We start from the raw sequence: 16,481 nt of genomic DNA on the forward strand, positions 1-16,481 counted from the left end.
TGAAATGGTAATTAACTTTAGAAAAACGGTGACAAAAAAAATCCGAAAATTGAACTAACTTTCGTATATTTAAATTTTTCCGATTTCTTTTATTTTCGAGGTCAAAAACGATTTTAACGTTGCAAACGTTTACCGAATCGATAATGAAATGTTAGGACATATGTATGTGTATAAGTATAGGCGTATAAACTTTCAAAATGTAACGTTCGGTTGCGACCGCTGGGCACAGGGTTCAGGGTTGATTGAGTTGTAGTGCTTTTAGTGACACTGTGTAGGCTGAATATTTCCGAATCAAATAGAAATGGTCTAAGAATTCCACGGGGACGCCAATAAGGAGGAAAATGGTGAACATCTACATTTTGCCTATTTTTATAAGACTATCGATATCTATATAAGTGAAAAATAAGTTTCAATTTGATTTTGGACATTTTTCTTTAGATATTTTCGTAGATTTCTGGCTAAAAAGTTTATTTGCAACGGACGCACGAGAAAAAAATGTACTTGCGCTCTTAAATTAATATACAAAATTTATAATAACAAAGAGAACAAAAAGATAACTTGACTGACTTTTTTGGAAATTTTTAAATGCCGCTAGCGCATCCGCCAATCTTCATGGAAAATTTTCCACCTGACTGACGTCTTACTGACTGAAATTTAGTTGGGGCTCTTTCTTGCCAAGTCTAAAAATAAATTAAATGGTGCCAATGGAATAAATTGAAGGCTACAGAAAGCTCGGATTATATTTGTTAGTAAATAAAATATACGACCATACTTATTTGAAACAAACATTTTTTTCAAAGGTCTAGCTTCTACATATAGACCATCTTAACACCAAGAAGTATATGAACAATTCTGATGAAAACTTCGGAAGCATAATACACACCAGCGAAAACATTTTCCTTTGGAGTAAAGAAGAAACAGATAGGTATACTTTCATGTTTATAAACCGAGTGAGTGTATTTTTAATATACAATTAGCATTTCCCAAAAAACATCTAAGTGCAGGACATTACAGCGAAGTACAATCTAATTAAAAGTCATAAAATGACCAATGTATCTAGAGAACTTCTGAATTTTGTAAGAGATAGCGGAAGGCACAACTCAGGAAAAAAATTTTACGTGAATGATTTTTTCAACTTTGGACTGGCACATTGAATATTTAAAATTGTACACTTAATAAAAAAATATTGTACACGCTATTATTGTGTTTTATTTCCTATTTGACTTGAAATTGTGCAAAACCGTAGTTATCTTATCAATTTCGACGTCACCTGTTACATGGGTATTGTATAACAATGAAAAAGTAATATTAACGGTCGATAGAAGGAAGCACAAAAAACAGGCACTTAGGTAGGAAATTCTGGAAGGAAGCCTAAATAGTTGAAGATAGGGAGTTGAAGTGAGAACAGTGTGCAGATAGGTAGTAAGACGATCGGCGGGCAGTGTGACAAAGTAGTGTAAAATTAATTGTTTAAAGTGTTATTAGTTAGCAGGTAATATTCTTTAAGTACTTTGTTGTTAATTGTTCTATGTAATCTTGTGATTGTGATGTTTATAGATGTTTCATGATAATAATTCTTTGTATGTTTAGCTTCCATTGCTTTATGCTCAAGGGCATATATTTTTCTAAGGTAAAATTGTTATACTTATTATTAACGATTGCTCATTATTTATTTCATGTTAAAATATGTATATCGTCGTGGGCGCCCCCGACTTTACAATAATGACTCCTTTGTTTTACAGCTAACTTGTTTTTGCCACGATTATGTTATACGTAAAATATAGATGTTTCATGATAATAATTCTGTATATGTTTAGCCTTCATTGTCTTACGCTTAGGGGCGTATATTTTTCTAATATAAAATTGTTACAATTATTATTTAAGGTTGTTCATTATTTATGACATGTTCAAATATGTATTTTGTCGAGACCGCCCAGATAGTGCAATAACGACTTCTTTATTTCACATTTAACTTGTTTTAAACAAGATCATGTTGTTCTTTGATTTCTTGTGTCCACTTTATGTCACATACGAGCCTTGTTGCAGTTACTAACATTTTCGCCCGTGCGGAATGAATCTGGATTACGCTGGATAGCCTCCCGTATGGGACTCCAGTGTTAAGAACGACCTTCCGAAATCTCAACTTTAGCTGAGAAGCCTCCCGTATGATGGGACCTCAGTACCTTCCGGCTCTGCCGGCTAACTAACACCAAATCTCTCCAGTTTTGCTTGGAAGTGTGTATGACTAATATGGGGTTAACAGATGACATTTAGTGACACATTAAATGGGACAAGACTTATTTATCATTGGCAAAGGATCTTAATTTATTCCTTTGGTTAGTGGTTATTTTTGTATTTATATTTGGGTGGTAAGAGCAACGATCGTGGGTTTCTCTGCCATGCTCTTTCCCCGCAGGAGCTCTAGGTGAGCCTGGCACTCTCCTTTTATGTTTAATGGTTGTTATTGTTTTTGTTGTTCTTTCTATTTGTCACATGTTTAATTTGAATTGTATGTAAATAAAGGTTAGGTGTATTTACTCTGCTTTTGTTTTATATAATTAAACCATACATCCCCTCTACAAAGTTAGTAGCCAGCGCCTTCCGGTCAATAAAAAAAATAAATACACACAACGTTGGTAGTCCTTATGACGATCACACATATTTTTGGCCACAACTACGTTTACTTCTTTTTTGTCGAACCTAGGGTTGTTATACTACAAAATTGACTTCGAATTTGTATATTTACCTCTACTTGGTAAAATCACCAGCCCAATTTTAATCAAGCTCTGTCAACTATCTGCCAATGCAAATCTTGGTTTTTAAAAAATGCCTTCACACTGAATCTCGAAAACCAACGGTTTTACATCCTCGGCTTAACAAAGCTTGGGGCTAAAATGACACGAGCGCTAGAGATTTAGAAACCACCCCGCATAAACGTATAAAATTTTATAGTTTTCGACGCCGTTCGAGTTTCCTGGAGCAGTGTAAATTCATCCTGCAGGTTTGGCAACGCGGCGGGCCGGCCCGTGAATGACTCATTCATGGACACCGACACCGAGTGCATATACTAGGCCGAAGACACCCATGCACATTCATGAACGCCGTGAGGAACGACCAGCGCGTACTTTTATTCACCCACATATGCATACGCTCTCCGAGCCCGCGGTACATAAACGTAATACGCGATTCAGTACCCTCGCCTCTTGATTTACCATGAATGGACGGTATTTCGACACGTCTGTTTGTGGAGGTACTATTTCCGGCGATGGGACTTCTTCATCTAGAATTAATTCACAGTCGAAGATAAACGCAACATGCTGAAAGTACCCAAACACAGTCAAATTTCGAAATTCGCTGTAAAGTGTGGATACCCACCGACAGTTATCATCCCGGTAACTTTTTTATTTTTGACTCGGGAAAAGAGCTTATTCCTACAAAAGTTGTACGGTCCTTGGAAGACTTCAAAAATTGATTTTTAGAAAAATAACAATTAAACATCGCTTATGCGATTTCTAGATGTCTCATGTTTTTTTAATGCGAGGTACTTTTAAATTTTAGAAATCCGAGTTTTTCTGATTTCAAAAAATATAAATATGGCAGCTTTAGTTGTTATTTCTAGGTAAAATAAAATTCTCCAGATATACCGACACTTAATAATTAATATATTTAAAAATAGTTTTACGTACCGGGTGTTTGCCGAAGTTATTTTGTGATAAAAAGTTAATATAAACGTATGTCAAAATATGTTTCGTTTCCGAGATACAGAGTGTTTAAATTTTAATTTTTTATTTATTTTTATTAATTATTTCAGGGTTTTCGAGATATTGACTCGAAATTTGATATACGCTTTGGAGGGATAAATGTGCATTTATTGGGGTGATTCGAATATTTCTACTTGCACCAGTGACATTCGTGCGAGAATACCACCACAACCTTTTTTCTAATAAAAAAAAATTGTACGCCACTGACTTTTTCCTGTTTTGTTAATTTTTTAGAAATCCGCCATCAATTTTGAATGAAATTGGTCTCTTCAATTTTTTTCGTAGGATGCACCGTTTTTTCAGGGAAAAAATAAAACATATTTTATTGCAAGTTGAGTATTTTTAATTTCTATACATTATCTAGTAGGTTGTTGTCGATATTTCTAAATAAACGAGTCAATATCTTTAAAATTCTGAAATAATTAACAAAAATAAATAAAAAATTGAAATTTAAACACTCTGTATCTCGGAAACGAAGCATATTTCAATCTACGTTTATATGTACTTTTTTTCACAAAATAACTTCGGCAACCATTCCCTAAAATATTTCGCACTTATTTACAAACACCCTGTATATTTCAAATGATGGAGCTAAAGTTCAGCTAATTTGGTGCTGTTAACTTACCACCCCAAAATACAGAGCTGCACGGAAAAAATAATGTACAATTTTAAAGAACAACCTGTATACAGAACATTTTTAAGTATGTTCAAATGTACCTTTGTACAATATTATAACTCACTTCAAATGCAAACACCATTGTAAAAAAATTATTTATCGTTTGTCCTTTTTTTTAAACGAAGCTTATATAACACTTAAATTGCATGACTTGAATTTATTTTCAGATATCAAAGCCTACCCATTAATTTTTTTTCTTCGCCCAATTTAACAAAAATCGATAGGCGATTTTTCTATTTAAAATCTGACTAAGACTGGATTCTGCACCCCCTCTATTGGGTTTGTGCTGAATTATTACACGATACTAATTATAAAATTAAATGAATGTGTTTGTTATTTCTGTTCTTCCAAAACGGGATAACGAAGGAATCTATGAAATCATAATATAAAACAAATAAAATGTTCACTAATTTGCTCATTTTAATATCATCCTATCAGATATACTTTAATGAAAAGTATACAAAGTACGACCAATAACTTCAAAAATTCTAGACCGAGGCTGCAATTTTTGTGTTTTCATGTCTTTTGTCGAAGCTTCTGTATTATTTGTAATTTTTTTGTTATTGGTAATTATAATTAAATGGCTAAATCCATTAAAATTTTAAATCCATTAAATTACTGTTTAATTTACTAATTTATTTTTAAATTTAAATTAAATATTTAAAAAAAATCGTACTTATCTATGTAGTTAAGAAACTACACTTTTTTAATTTTAGGTTTTACACATAGTCGCAATCAATTTGGTACATATAAATGGTACAAAAGTCATCAAGTTCTTGTGCATTTTTCTATGGGCATTCATATATGAAAATTGACTGATTTTTCGTAAGAATCAAGGAACTTTCTCAATAATACAAGCAGTATTACAAATTTGATTGTCGTTACGTTCAATAAGAACTACTTTATAGATAAAACTGGCACTTTATAGATAAAATATCGCACTTTTAGTAAGACACTGATAAAACAAGTAGATCTATCAAAGAAGTGACAAACCGTAACGCTAAACTAAAGCAACTCCCTTTAATTCTTCGCAATGAAAGATCGCGGAGAACATGTAAACATCAGAAAATGTACCTTTCCTGATCTGTTTAGCAAATTCTTAAAGATACTCAATAATTGTGATTAATACATGTGTTAATAGTTTCCTAAGAGCATTCTGTGGCGTGTGATTATGTTTATAGTACCGTAAGCGGTTTTCTGTGTGTTCGACAGGCGTGCAAAATTCAGGAAAGAAAAGATATCGTTTCTACTAAAATGCTGGATAAAGATTTAAAGATAAATTGAGAAATTAGCTGTGAAGCCTTTCTAAAATTTCCTTCATAGAAATATCACTTCATCGTGGTCATATCATATGAAACTGAGACTAAAAAATGTACAGTAACAATGAATCACCGAAGCTATTTGGATTTTCAAGACATTTTAGAAGATTTAGAGCACTGAATGTAACTACCATGTCTTTGAATGAACTGATTTGAAGAAATTTTCGTATAACTTGCACCGAAATAAAATTAGGATTTGATAGCCAGCGAAGTGTCACTATTAACCGATAAAATATGAGGCAATTAAATGCTTTCTCCCCGTAACGTCAACTAAATTTAGTTCTCGGCTACAAATAGATTTGAAGGCAATTAAAATCGATTAATCCGACTTAAACAAGAATGTCATGAACACAGTACATCAAAACCTGTCTCCCCTTCTTAATAATTCTTTAATTTCTCGGCAAAGGATGATGTACAGTTGTTTTCTTTCCAGATGGGCAGGTACCCACATCGACCATTAAATTATACGCGATTAATTTATATATCTACTTCGTTTATTTTTAATGCGCAAAATTAATTGCGTGATGCAGGGTCGACCGGCTTCAGAAGAAAAACCGTTGAAAAGTGCACGAGAATGTTGACAGTCGCACAACGAAAAACGTTCTGAATAGAAAAAGCAAACGTGTGGTTTACCCCTGGAATATTCCACCTGAAGGCCCACTGAAAAATATATCATTTATCTTCATCTTATATATTTAAACAAATTGTCTAGAAAATATCTAATATTATTAATACGTACTATGTAATAGGTATAACGATTGCAAGCGTCCCCTGTAGTTTCCTTACAATTCTTGTAGTAAAGCTCACCTTATCGTGTATTCTCATTTTTATGGTGACACTTCCGCTACATAAAAAATACCATAAGGTAAATAAATGCGGTTTAAAAATAACTACTAATGCCGCTTTTCCTACACGTCATTATAATGATTTCCGTTGCACAACAAAAAGCGCTTCTTCATAGCTCAGTCGTAGGAGTATGTACGGGGTGATTCCGTACAAACGATTTATTATTATGTGAATGAATTTTCAATACTACAAGGCCTTGATTGAATATATCATCCTATTAACAATTTGAATGCTGAATGGTAGTAAATTCGTTGATATTTTTAAATTGATTCGTAGAAAAATAAGAGTACCTTTTTTTTCATATTCATATTTTAAAATTAAACAGGACATTTTTACACTCATTTGTGCAGTATTATCAAAAATGTCTTATTTTAGGTAAAGTTTGGTTTTGATGAGTGTAATCCAATACTACTACGTCAATAGTTTGATATAAGAATTAATATTATGTTTGATTCTGAATCTGCTTGTTAGTACCAAGAGCAGGAGGGTTATTCGATTTCCGTTTATTTTTAAAATTTGTAAAAGTTGTACAGGAAATTCGTTAGATCACCGTATTCGTCCGCATTTAAGAATTTTATTACCGGTTGTCAGTAATGAATATAAAATATATTCACTTAATTAACGAAATAGATGTGGAATTAATTGACTCACCTCTTGGAGATTTGAAGACGAGTTCTCCATGGTTGTTGTCGGATCTGAAAATAAAACAGCGATCATTAATTTATAAATAACTACTCTTCTTATTAAAATTAATACAGCTATTATTGACAGAACCGATAAGATCTCGTTGCAAATTAAAATTATTGTTTTTTTTGTTGTAAGATACAACGCAACAATTCTATGGACAACATTAAAAAAGTGTATATAATATTACGTTTGAAGTAAAAAATGTGAATCAGCGAATGCGGTGAATAAAATTCATAATATTGACTTGTTTGGATATACAGGGTGATTCGCAACTTATCCAAAAAAATCGTAAAAAATGTTTTGTAAAATGCTTAAATTTCCGAGAAAAAAATTATTGAAGTTGTAGTACTTTCAACCATTACATAGCTGGTCAACTGTAACAGCGACTCAGAATACTGAAATCCGATTTTACAATCGTCGTTGCGATAGTGTTTACAATAGTCTTTTTAGTAGTTAGGGTCAAAAATAGCTTACGTGTATAGAAACCCGGAGTTGATGGATATGCAGAAATCAAGTTTTAACTCAAACTGATGGCATTGATATGAGATACATTTTCCTAAAAATGTATGGCATATCATTGAGAATAAATATCTTTTTATGAAAAAAATTTAATTTGAAATACTCATGACCTCAAAGAGTTGCCTAATTTTATTAAATCTACAGTGTAGGAAAGTACCGATGGTCTATCAGAAGTTACATGAGAGCGATAAAGTAAGCCATAGAAATTCATGTGATAGACAAGGATGGCTATAATGAAGGCGTCTAATAGTCAACGCCCATTTCGCCCTTCTACAAATAAGAAGTGGATCTTATTTGTGGAAAGGCGAAACGGGCGGTGACTATGAGAGGCCTTCATTATAGCCATCCTTCTCTATCGCATGGATTTCTATGACTTACTTTATCGCTCTCACGTAACTTCAGATAGACCATCGGTACTTTCCTACCCTGTATATACGTTATATTCACAAAACTTTGAATTGTTTATAAAACTTAATTAACCCCAATTTTTCTATAACACTTACTGACAGAAAAATTAAGCATATATTAATACTAGACCAATGCATAATGCAAAATTAAAATAAAAAATTATAAATAAGAACATAAACTATTTTTATGTTGAAATGTAGGTGTCATAAGTCACAACGAACTATTTTTATTCATGACATTCTATACACACTATTCTATATTTAATTCGTTCTTGTCCTGAGAAGCCCACAGTTGAAACAATACTTTTTCTTCCAGGTTCTTTCGTATTTCGAAGGGGACCGACTAAATAACTAGATTCCATAGTAATGCCATATACTTTTTTTATGCAAGCTCATAATTAAAGTTGGAACGCCAAATAGCGTTGCGTATACAATAAAAAACTAAAGAGGGGTGAGCACGATTTCCATTCCCAGGTCTTTGCACTATTCATGGGAATGTACGCGTAATCTGTGGTCAAAAAACGCATTAATCAACCCACTTTTAATCGAAAAAAATATCTTCAATAGCTGATCCCATCTGTATACATAAACGTATCTAGAAATAATCGGCTAGCAAAATTGTACATTTGCATATAACAGAAAAATATACGGATACCTGTTCGTGATTACCTGACGATAAATCAACATAAGTTTTCTAATTTATGGTTCCCAAAAGCTTTTTTTCTTTCCATAGAAACAAAAAAAAACTATATTTCCCAATATATATTTTACATACGGCCATGTTTCTAGTGAATAATGTATTATTTTCAATACTAAATGGCTCATTCAAATTTAGAAATGTTCCCTAAACGTTCAGTTCTATTAAGATTATTAGCCGATTAATAAAATCGTATTCATGCAATATGAAAAAACATATTTAGTACAGCAACGTTATATTCTAATATTCCATAACAACCAGTATCGTTGTTGCTATCGTTTTTAACGAGGGGGTAACCACTCTACCAAAAAATGTACACGTATTGCGGAAATCCTATGATTTCCTGTGATTTCCTCGAAATCAGTACGATTGCCAGCGATTGCTTTAAAATCGTGGCGATTTCCAGATATTGCCTCGCAATCACCACGATTTCCAGTGATTGCCTCGAAATTACCACGATTTCCAGTGATTTCCTTCGGAATTAGTATAACTACCAAGGATTTCTGGAATTAAAATAATTAAGTAAATAGATACCTAAGTTGAGGGACTTACTGAAAATTACTTCCTTTTAAATAAAGTACATATAATAATCTATGAAGATAAAATATACAGAGTGTTTCTAAATTGTTGTGAAAGATTTTAAGCGTTTTCAGTTAAAAAAAACAAAAAAGTCAAATAAGATATTGTTGATCTACATCGAAACAATTAACCTTTAAAATGTACCCAAATTTCAAGTGAATATACAATGTGTGCCATTTAACACTCCCTCTGATGCCAATATCTCCGAAATGAAGAAATTTATTTTAGTTCCGGAAACTGGCGTTGTTAGGTCACTCGAATAGCTTCTATTTGCAGTTAGAATTGATAGTTCAAATCTTTCTGTATAGATCGCGGGCCACACTAAACAATTTTTTGATTCCTGGGACGTAGAAGCGCACTTCATCTGAAAGATCGTTAAATAGTGAGCAATTTTTGTAATATAAAATTTGTCCCAATATTCACTTATTTTCGGGACAAGTCGACGTCAATAAGCAATGTATGATGTAACAGGAAAATCTATTATTTTGGCACATAAGTATTTTTGACTCTTTTCAAATAAAATAATGACGTTCTTGTAATACTTCCGGAAGTGGACGTCTACGTATTTCAAATGGACCACCCTATATATTATTGTATTGGAAAGAACATGAAATTCTGAGCTAAAAATATGTTCTACGCCCAAACCCAACAGTTTCGGAAATAGTTGTAATTATTTTTTAAATTTACAGTTGGCGAGGTTTGTAAGAATCCCTAATCTTTTTTCGTGCTGCTTTTAGGCATCTATCATTTCGTATATCCTGAGATCTTAAGCTGTTGCGCCTTTTTTATTTAATAAAACTTCTAAAACACTATATCAAGTGTTTCATTTTTCCGGTTACATTATATTTTCAGTATACGAAAACTTTCTTAGTCGAGCTGCCTATATTTTTTTGCTTAAAATTATGTAGAATTTATTTTTCCCTGATATAGACTTTGTAGGTGTTTAAAATTTTTTGAAATTTTTTGGGATTTTTGCAAATTTCTTTAGTAAATTTAACCCCTACAAAGTCTATATCAGGGAAAAAGCAATTTGATTTTGCATAACTTGAAGCAAAAAATACAGGGTGTTGGAATTAATAAAATCTAACTAAAAAAATTGAGCTCTCGGTGTAGTATTTTAGAAGTTGTATTAAATACAAATGATGCAGCAGCTCAAGATCTCATGACATACCATAAATTACATGGTTAACGGCAACACAAAAAAAGATGTATAGATTCTTACAAACCTCGCCAACTGTCAATTGTAAATAAGAAAATCAAATACGGCTGGGTTTGCATAGCTCACAATTTCACGTCCTTTCCAAAAATTCAATAATACATATAATGGAGTATTCAATTTGAAATAAGGGAGTTGACGTCCATTTTTATAGTTGTTGTCTCTGAAATGATCTAATAGACCACTCACTTTGCGTCCCGCTTGAATTTCAAAAAAACTGAGACATGGTTGAGGTCCTCTTGGAAAAATTGTGAGGGTGGTTCATATAAGTAACACTTTCCTCATTAATATTGCGTTTTCAAGATACAGTGTGTTGGGTGTTATTTCGAAGAGAGTTTTTATTAGTTTTAAATCGGCTAAAAGTAAAGATGTCAAAATTGTAGACAAACAAATATCAACTGCTTTTTAAGAAAAACATGAATATTATCTAATTCCCAATAGGCATGGAAACAGGTAGTTTGGGGGTGAGGNAAGGATTTTATTTTTGTGCTTACTTTTGTTCTACACGTTTTACTTTTCAAGATTTCAGTACCTAAATATGCCAGAAATTTCACCATTTCTCGGCCAGGGATATGGCCACCTTAATCGTGGACATTATTATCGGATTGGTCTCTTACAGATATTTTATAGCATGTTTTTTATATTATTAAATAAACTGCAGAAACCATTATAATAAACGAACCATGCATATGTATATAGTTTTAAAAGCATATAAATTTGTATTCTGTTTTATTTTATTTGAGCCTGCAAAATATTAAATAGGTTATGCAGATACTTACGTTATTTATTGAAATAACTAAATAGTAAAATAATGTGTTAGATAAGGAGCATATCAGTAGAGGACTCATAGAAGAAAATGGTAGAAAAGTAAACATTTAGAAATTGAAGTGAACTCAGTGAAAATAGATTTAATATCTTATATGTATATAATCGGCTATAGTACAGAGCATGCCGTGACAATCTTTTAAATTTGAATGCAACCGCGCCTAATTATGGAACATGCGCAAAACACACGGAGTACGTCTCGCCCCCCCTTTTTGGAAACAAGGTCATCCATTGAAACTATAGGTAATGATCAGTATAGGATAGAAGTATGTGGATAGAAGTATGTGCGCTTTGTTATTGAAACTGACAGCTGCTATACAGCTCGTTGAGAAATGAGGTTAAATTGGTCGCTATAAGCTACGCCCTACGTCCAATGTGTCAGAGCCAACTTCGACCACGTTTTTATTTGAACGCTCGTTATAACCAGTAAAAACATTTTTGTATTTCTTATCATATAAAATATGTATTCGATTTTTATTATTAATACATGCATTTTTATTCAATACACTTAAGGTCCCCAAAGCACTCAAGATGTTTGTGTCTATTGTAATACAATACTGAGCCACGACTTATAAACAAATAGCCGATCTCAGCCATCATTCATTAACAGCAGATGTTTTGGTGTGATTGAAATAGCTGGTGCATGATTATGGCACCCGACTTGTCAAGCCACCACCCGCCCATGAAACCACAGAACACAATAGATTACTGACTTAAGTCGGGTTTTCTTTTGTTTCAGGCTAATGGACCACGTAAACGAAACGATTTTCTGAAGCGTGTCCGTATGGTCTATGCATATAATTGTTACTGACATCAGATTACGACAACTAATTAATTTTTAAGTCAATTTCTCATCCGCAGTGAGTCAAGAACAGTCAATATTTTCTAACAATATCTTGCAGCACTTGTAACAACGACTAAGTATTAATTTCTCCATTAAACAAAAATAACACACTTTCTAATATTTGCTAGTAAACAATATTGTAGAAAGTAATTTGGTCATATACTTATGGCGCTTTCGTTTCTGCACATCCTGTATAAGAAGGTGGAAAAAAAACTTTCCTTTATTAAACCTAGTTTAATTGAGAAAATGATATAAAGGAAGAAACTTTTTAATTTAGCGATGTCGATGTAACCTTGAAAAGGACATTCCTAGGTCACCGCAGGGCCAGACCAGCCGCAACCCAGCAAACGCTGGCGTATGGTGTACTGCAGACTGGAGGAGTGGTCAGTGATTTATTTTCATAAAATGCTTGGCTACATGCCCTACAGTTGTTAGGGTTGATCTAGCACGCGAGCAAAATTGACTAAGCCAAGCTAATAGATCTCTGTTTAATCCAGTTCAACGTATAACCCCTATATTGTTAATTACACAGAGAAATCATACATTAAAGACAATTTCACTATTTTTACGCCAATCATCCATGAGTCGAAAACCTTATGTTCTGCTGAAACAAGTTAAAAAAGTGCGACGTTTCATCTACCTCGTTCAACGGAGTAGCCGTTTTGCTTCAAACATTGTGAGGCTGTATTGGAAACCACATGATTTCTTCTTAAGAATAGTACGATAATAATAATACGATAATAAGTACGAAAATATACTATTCTTTCCCGCTGCCACCAACCATAGGTCCCTTGAAAGCTTTCACGACCTCCTGAGCCTGCAATGTCAGATTAGCAGCCTATTGATCCGAGATTTTGGTACAGCAGACCTTCAGAAAACTCCTTCAATGGTTATTTTATGAACTTCTTGCCTTGCATCTGTCCAGTTTTTTTGTTAGTATTTCTGGCTATACCATTTTTATGCTTTATATTTCAGTTCTTGCATAACGCTGTAAGGTTTAGGACTCCATGGGACAATAGATGACCCTGCCCTAGTAGCCAAGCTAGGGTAGGACCATTTTAATATCCGAACTCAAACAACACCACATTAGCCTGAACACAATCTAGTATGAGATTTTTAGAATTTTTCCTTATAGTTTTGTTACATATTGTTCAATTGTTACCACCTGGAAGATTTTGGTGGGCAAAATTCAACTGTTTCGTAATTCACGACAATTCGATTTACAGTAAATCTTTTCAAAGAAAAAAGACATCTGAAAAATTGGTTGTTTTCTGGACATAGAAAGAGCCTACGTAAAAATTTACTCAATCAGTCTTTGTATCACATTTTTTCACTCAAACATTAAAATAAAGACATTTTCCCACTAAAAAACGTCTTGTAAAACGAAAAAAAAATATAAAATTGTGATTTCCTGATTTAAGTGATTTTAAACTATTTATACTGGAAAACATATAATTCTAAATAAAAAATATAGGAGACAATATTTGTAAAAAAAATCTGGTTAAAAAAGCGAAAAAAAAAATAGGGTTGTGTGAAATTGTTCACTTTCCAGCTATACTTTATGCTGATCCTATCTGAAAGAAAAGTATAAATGGACTCAAACCAAGTAGGCCAGGAAATATAGAGTTGGACGCGACTTTTTGTTTCGGCAAGCTGAATTTATCTCTATAGATGCTAAATATTATGTACAATAACATATTAGTTTCCACAGTCATAAAAATGGGGGGAATATTACATATTTGGAAAGCTTATGAAAAGAGCTTCAAGTTAAAAAAAAATCGTCAACATTCGTTGAAAAACAACGGAGTTACAGACTGTCAAATATATTATTTTCAAGCGAATTTCGCTTTTTTAACGACAGGACTATGAATATTATCGTAATTTTCTCGCTGTCGTTCGCTTCCCCCGCCCTTCCGCCGCGCCACGACTCGCTGAAAAATCAAGGGACCCACTGACTTTTGACAATATTTCTTATGCACTTAACATACTTCCACAAATAAAATATTTTTATCTGGGAAAGTACTCGGGTTGCCGGTTATGANGACAGTCTGCAACTTCCTTTGTTTTTCAACGAATTTTGCCGATTTTTTTTTTTTAACTTAAAGCTCTTCATAAAATTTCCGAATATGTAATAATATATAACTATATCACGCGCATGTGTCGTATATTTCATTTTGCAACTAAGGCTAAAAAATAAAAAAAAATCCAGGTTGCAAATTTGAAATTAAAAAAAAAATGATAGATTTCAATGTATTATTATGAAATCTACCACGAAGAAAATCAGTGCGATTGTGGAAGATGCTCGGGATCGTCCAGATTAATAATTAGTTAATTTGTTTATAAGGCCATAACTTGTAAACTATTCTACTTACCGATTCCAGATTTCGTGTGAGTTATTAGACAGTGATAAGGAATGAGAGCGATGCGATGCCAAAACGTTCTGGTAATAATATCGCAATTTATAATGTTTAATCCAAAAGTCGTAAATAAACTTCTTCTGTTTATAGCTTTTGATCTAATCAATATTTTTTGACGCTCGAGGGCTAGTTTTGTAGGTCTTTTCAAGAAGAAAAAAAGTACTTTACTGTCTTCTCGTGGAAATGAACGGAAAAAAGTTATAAGCGAAAAACGTGAATTTACGTAAAAATTATATAATTAACCAGCCTGTAAACAATCTTCCTCCCATTTTTATGACTGTGGAAACTAATAATATGTTATTGTACATAATATTTAGCATCTATAGTGATAAATTCAGCTTGCCGAAACAAAAAGTCGCGAAATGGTCATTTTCCAGCTTTCTCCTGGCCTAAAGAAAAAGCAAACATATATCCTTTCTAATTTTAACCGTACCTAAATGTTATTTTATCTCGTAAACTAGTAAAATAAAACCTGTATAAATTCATTTGTAAAATATGCAACTTGAATAAATTAAATAAGTACATAAAAACAGTTTTTATTAATTTCAACTTGAACAGTGTATCTCAAAAGCTTAATATTTTATAGGAAGTTTATTTTTATTTTGAGGAGTTATATCGCTGCGTTTGACTTCCGCAATTGGTAACACCTCGTATATATCATAGATATATGTGATAAATAAACAGATAACTCGTCAAACGACTCGGCAAAAATTGCTGAGGCTCTAACTTAAAGACATTACAAGAGTACAAAATAATTATTGCATCGAAAAAACTATTTGTTTTAAATTAATAAATTTACCCGTTCAAGCCCGTTTTTCAAATAGATTAGGTACATATTCGCCTTCGTATTGCGTGTCAACTGATTAAAGAGAAAGCTGTTTTTTTTCAAATGTAGGTACACCTATTTAGAACCCATCAGGATATTAAAGGATTGGCTTGAAGTAAAAAATGAGGGTACTTTAAACGTGAATTAGTGTTTAATCGCAAAGAGGAATGGGAATTATGTCCATCTTACATCGGATACGATATGTACAATATCCTTAAAAGGTAAATTTGCATAGATGATAATCCAAAGTTGGATTTCACAGATACACGTATGTATTTTGCTTCACGGTGTTTATTTCCTAATATTTTATTAATTTAATTTAAATTGTCTCCTATTTTTCAAATTATCTGTAGACGACAACTGTAATTCTATAAATTTAACTACTTTGTAAGCAACTTCGGAAATTATACTCACGGTGGCATAATTTTGTACTTACTTATTCTGAACTGTTTCATTTTAGACAAGCATTTAATAGTGAAGTTAACTTAAATGATGATTAATATTATTATAAAGTTTTATACGTTTCACCAATAAACACCAACGTGGGAAAAAGTGCATCCTGGATATTTTGTCCTTTATAATTTTACCGATGAGTAAACTTGTATGTTGGAAACTTATTATTCCCTTTAATGGATAATGCATTAATTATTGCCTGCGCAGAAATTCACAATAAAATATTCATTTGAAATTTGTAGGTTCCGGGTTATAATCAAGATTAACAAGCTGACGTTAACATTTATTTTGAAAAATAGCAGTAATAGTAATAGCACAATCATCGATAATAAAATTAGATTTTACTCTTTGCAAAAAAAAGTGTGGAAATGTATAAAAAATTTTCGTAAATTAAACTAAGTAATAAGTA

Source organism: Anoplophora glabripennis, unplaced genomic scaffold, assembly GCF_000390285.2.
Source record: "Anoplophora glabripennis isolate ALB-LARVAE unplaced genomic scaffold, Agla_2.0 scaffold118, whole genome shotgun sequence".
NCBI lineage: Eukaryota > Metazoa > Arthropoda > Insecta > Coleoptera > Cerambycidae > Anoplophora > Anoplophora glabripennis.